This window comes from Setaria viridis, chromosome 9 (genome assembly GCF_005286985.2).
Source record: "Setaria viridis chromosome 9, Setaria_viridis_v4.0, whole genome shotgun sequence".
Lineage (NCBI taxonomy): Eukaryota > Viridiplantae > Streptophyta > Magnoliopsida > Poales > Poaceae > Setaria > Setaria viridis.
This window is the reverse complement of record NC_048271.2, coordinates 24,025,890-24,031,889: the sequence shown is the minus strand read 5'-3', so window position 1 is coordinate 24,031,889 and position 6,000 is coordinate 24,025,890.

Genomic DNA, 6,000 nt, shown 5'->3' with positions numbered 1-6,000 from the left:
AGAGGGCGAGACCCTGCGCGACTATCTGCGACGGTTCTTTGAAAAGAAGGCTACCATAGTGGACATCTCTGAAGCAGACGTCATCGAGTGCTTCCAAAACGGACTCTATGATCGACGAACATACCAAGACTTTGGTCGCCGATGACCAGCCGATGTCAAAGAACTCAAACTCATGGTGCAACAGTGGGCTGATGAAGAAGACAGAACGCGAACGGTTCGGTTCCCACCGTAACCGCGGACGCGACAACATCAACAACAATGACACAGATAAAACTCGGCATAACGATGCTCGGAATTCCTATCCAGGCAACCATAATTGCAAAAGGAAGCCCGACAACACTGTTGCTGCCATGACCAGCTCCGGGAAAAAGGGACAGCGCAGAAACGACGACGGACCAACCTTCACGGAGCTACTCAAAAAGCAGTGTCCATGGCACCCGACTAGCAAGCACTCCGCACTGGACTATTACAGCATGCGCCGAGTCATGCAAGACTTACCCGCACCACCAACTCCTGAAGAGTATGCCAAAAACAGAGACAAGGGTAAAAACAAAGCCCGCAACGACGAAGATGAGGACGGCGATTTCCAACCAGCCTCAAAAACCGTCAACGTCATTTTTGGCGGCATTCCCGTCACTGCATCCAAGCGAGCTAACAAACTCGTGCTCAGGGAGATCATGGCCATCGAGCCAACGGACCCCACAGCGCTAAAATGGTCGGAAGTTCCAATTTCTTTCAGCAGAAAGGATCAATGGAAAAAATTTTCAGAACCCGGCCGTTTTCCACTAGTCTTGGATCCACTTGTGGCAGGTTCAAAGTTAACCAAAGTACTCATCGACGGCGGGAGCGGCCTCAACGTTATCTTCGCCAAAACATTAAGGAAAATGTGCCTCGACGTCACTGAAATGCTTACTCCAACGGATTCACCTTTCTAAGGTATTGTGATCGGAAACGCGGCGATACCACTAGGACAAGTTGTCCTTCCAGTCACCTTCGGAACTAAGGAACATTACCGCACCAAGTACATCAGATTCGAGGTCACCGACTTTGAGACTTCTTATCACGCCATACTCGGACGGCCAGCACTAGCCAAGTTTATGGCCATACCACATTATGTCTACCTGGTACTCAAGATGCCAGGTCCCAAAGGAGAGCTCACGCTACGAGGAGATCTCCGGAGATCCTACGAATGCGACACCGAAGCCGTGGAAATTGCTGCGACTACTCAATCTCCTAGTCCCATGCAGCAAGTCTTCACAGCTTCAAAGAAACTCCATCCCACCGATTTAGAGATCCCGGAAAACAAGTCGGGCTCCACAAAGGTGAAACCCACCAGTGAGCAAGACTTCAAATCGATCGACCTCCAGACCGGTGATCCTTCCAAGACAGCCCTGATTGGAACAGGGCTGGATCCTAAATAGGAATTCACGCTCGTCAGTTTCCTTCGGGCTAACCACGATATCTTCGCTTGGAAGCCGGCCGACATACCAGGTGTGCCCAAGGAATTGATCGAGCATTCCCTCAACGTCGATCCCAAAGCTACTCCAAAACGGCAACGACTAGGCCGGTTCGCTCAGGACAGGCGAGAAGCAATCAAAAAAGAGTTAGCCAAGCTACTCGCGGCAGGATTCATCAAGGAAGTCTTCCATCCTGACTGGCTCGCCAATCCCGTGCTTGTTCGTAAGAAAAACAACGAATGGAGAATGTGTGTTGACGACACCAACCTCAACAAACACTGCCCGAAAGATCCTTTTGGGCTACCCAGGATTGATCAAGTGGTCGACTCCACCGCCGGGTGCGCCTTGCTATGCTTCCTCGATTGCTACTCCGGCTATCATCAGATAAGCCTCAAAGAGGAAGATCAAGCCAAAACAGCGTTCATCACGCCCTTTGGAGCTTTCTGCTACAAGACAATGTCCTTCAGACTAAAGAACGCAGGAGCGACTTATCAAAGGGCCATACAGATGTGCTTTGAAAAATGACTTCATCGCAATGTCGAAGCTTATGTTGACGACGTCGTCATCAAAACAAGACACCGGGAGGAACTCATTGCCGACTTGGAGGAAACTTTCTCCAGTCTCTGCGCTTTCCGATGGAAACTCAATCCTACTAAGTGCGTCTTCGGAGTACCTTCCGGTAAATTACTCGGGTTCGTCATTAGCCATCGCGGCATTGAGGCCAACCCGGAGAAGATATCTGCCATCACAAACATGCAGGCTCCAGCCAGCATTAAGGATGTGCAGAAACTCACAGGCTGCATGGCCGCTCTCAACCGGTTCATCTCGAGACTTGGAGAACGGGGACTACCTTTCTTCAAGCTTCTCAAACGCCAGGACAAGTTCAAATGGATGGAAGAGGCAGATAAGGCTTTCACACAACTCAAAGACTTTCTGTCAAAGCCTCCTGTACTCACCGCTCCCTCGCCGAATGAAGACTTGCTCCTATACATATCCGCTACTACTCATGTCGTTAGCACGGCAATAGTAGTCGAACGGTCTGAACCGGGCCACGCTTACAAGGTCCAACGACCTGTCTACTTCGTCAGTGAAGTACTCTCGGACTCCAAAACTTGGTATTCACCGATACAAAAGCTATTATATGCTATTCTGCTCACCTCCCGGAAGCTGCGCCATTATTTCCAAGAGCACAACATCACAGTCATCTCCGACTTCCCGCTTGGTGAAATTCTCCATAACAGAGATGCCACGGGTAGAATCTCCAAATGGGCAGTCGAACTCGGAGCTCTTACTTTGAGCTTCAAGCCAAGGACAACCATCAAGTCTCAGGCTTTGGTCAACTTCATAGCCGAGTGGACCAAAAATCAAGTTCCAACTCCAGTCGAACGACCAGAGCATTGGGTAATGTACTTCGACGGATCCCTCAAACTTGAAGGGGCCGGCGCGGGCGTCTTACTCATCTCCCCCAAAGGAGACCAGCTCAAGTACGTGCTGCAGATATTCTGGGAAGCATCTAATAACGAAGCCGAGTACGAAGCTCTGCTACACGGCCTTCGCCTCGCAATCTCCCTCGGCATCAAACGACTACTGCTGTACGGTGACTCCCTAGTCGTCATAAACCAGGTCAATGACGAGTGGGACCGAAACAAGGACAACATGGATGCTTATTGCAAAGAAGTCCGTAAACTGAAAAACAAATTCTCCGGCTTGGAGTTCCATCACGTCATCCGCGACAACAACGTTGCTGCCGACGTCTTATCCAAAATGGGCTCAACTCGTGCAGAAGTTCCAACAGTAATTTTCGTACATGAACTATGCAAGCCATCCATTGCTGAACAGGTCACACCGCCAGTAGTCCCGACTACTGACGCCTCCCGAGAGATCATGATGTAGAAGTCGACTGGAGGACACCCTTCATCGACTACATCAAAGATCACCAGCTACCATCCAACAAAGATAAAGCTGAGCAAATCTCCCGACGAGTAAAGAATTACGTTCTAGTCGGAGACAAGCTCTACAGGAAAGGTGCATCATCTGGAGTACTCAGGAAGTGCGTTACCAGAGAAGATGGCCAAGAAATCCTAGAAGAGATTCACAGAGGAATCTGCGGCAAGCATGCCTCCTCGAGGACACTAGTTGGCAAGGCTTTCAGAGCAGAGTTCTACTGGCCAATGGCTCTGGCCGACGCCAAGCAATTAGTCCAGAAATGCAAAGGTTGTCAATTCTTCACAAAACAGCAACATGTGCCGGCTTACAAGCTAGTCACAATACCTCCAACATGGCCATTTGCCTGCTGGGGGCTCGACATGATTGGTCCGTTACCAACTGCGCCAGGAGGATTCAACATAGTACTCGTGGCAATCGACAAGTTCACCAAATGGATTGAGGTCAAACTAGTCACTTGCCCCAAGGCAGACCGAGTCCTCGACTTCTTGGATGAAATCGTACACCGCTATGGTTTTCCCAACAGGATTATCACGGATCTCGGGTCAAACTTCAATAATCACGACTTTTGGGAATATTGCGAGAACAGCGGCATCGACGTCCGCTATGTATCGGTTGCTCATCCGCGAGCCAACGGTCAAGTCAAGCGTGCTAATGGCATGATACTCGATGCTCTGAAGAAACGACTACATGATGTCGGCAACACCAAAGGCGGCCGATGGCTCAAAGAGTTACCCAATGCCTTGTGGGGCCTACGTACCCAACCATGCAAGACTACGGGACTATCGCATTATTTTCTGGTATATGGCTCAGAAGCCATACTACCCGCCGACATCATGTGGCAATCACCATCCGTTGAACAATACGACGAAGAGCTTGCAATAGAAACGCGGCGAACGAATATCGACAGTTTGGAAGAAACAAGATGCGCAACACTAGTGCAATCTGCCAGATACCTTGATGGTTTAAGGCGTTATCATGATTGCAACGTCAAGGAAAGATCTTTCAACTCGGGCGATATGGTCCTTAAGCGTATCCAAGACACGTCAGGATTGCATAAACTCAATTCACCGTGGGAAGGTCCTTACATCATATCAAAGGTTACAGGACCCGGATCTTACAGACTCCAAGAGCTTTCAGGAGAACAGGTGCCAAACTCCTGGAATATAGAACACCTCTGTCGCTATTACCCATAGCAGCACTCGAGTACTCACTTCAAGGCAACTACTCGGGACGACTACTCGACTACCGACTTCAAGGGGTGTTAGCTCCGATGAGCTATCAGTACAACAAGGATCCTTGCCCTGATACAAAATCTTCATATCAATCTTTACTGAAACAAGAGTTCATCAAGTTACATATGAGTACAAGGACTCGGACTACACGAAGACTACAAGCAACTGCCTATTGGCGGGCTGCATTTAAGCCTCAGGCTTTTACTATATCACAAGGCCACTCAGGTCTGCCGACCGTAGGAAGGGCCTACACGTAAGGAAGCTGTGCAAAACGCAGCCACGCCCAGGTATCCTACCCAAGGCACTGCTAGGTACTCCATCACCGCCATCGCCTGGACAGCGGCAACGCCAAATTCGGCAAGACGCGCCTAGACGGAACCAAGGCTGCTCTTTTGCTAGCCTTACGAAGCCCATCTACTCTACGGCCGCACCTCCACCTCTTTCAGAGCGGGATGAAGACTGCGGCACTTGTCACCCATCACTCGCTGCGAGTTCCAGCGCGTACTCCACTGGATCAGGAGCTGCAAGATGAGTTGTGCGAAGAAACCTCCTATGAGGATTCTTCTAGCATCGCGGCTATCCCTACGAGCGCAAGAATCTGTGGAGGGAAGGTGGCCTCAATCTACGAGGAATCTTCTAGCACCAGTGCACTCTTTGATGGCTCTCTACACTCAAACAGAAGCAACATCACGCAATCCATTGCTACTCAGAAGCTTGAGTTGGCTCGCCCACTAGATGGCCCTATTTATAGCCGAAAGCTCCAACTAGCACCGGCCCAAGAGTTACTGTGCACCCGTGATCAATGAGTCTGACAACTCCTGACTCTGCCCATGTGACTGCACTCATGCCGCAACGGACAAAGGAGCATAGTACACCCGTGCATCCGCAAAGGACAAATGAGCATAGTACACCCGTACATCAACAAAGGACAGCCGAGTACAGTACACCCGTGTCCCTCAGAAGACGAGTACTCAAACAGCATTACGACTACTCGACACTCGGGACTACTACAAGCCAAGCTTAGCCTACATGTCGGGGGCTTCGACTACTCCGACCCTGGGACCTAAGGTCGGGCGAGGTGGAGTTCCACCCTCGAAGGGTCGGGCGCGTCTGACCCCAGGACTTGGGGTCGGGCGAGGCGGAGTTCCACCCTCGAAGGGTCGGGCGCATCCAACCCCGGGACCAAGGGTCGGGTGAGGCGGATTTCTCACCCTCGAAGGGGTCAGGCTTAGCCGACCCTAAAACTCAAGGTCAAGTGAGACGAATCCCCTCCCCAGAGTTGCAATACTTCGGAGCTACTTTTCGCAAGACAACGATAACAAATCCAAAAGGCTCGACATTCAATCATCAATGTATTCAAATAC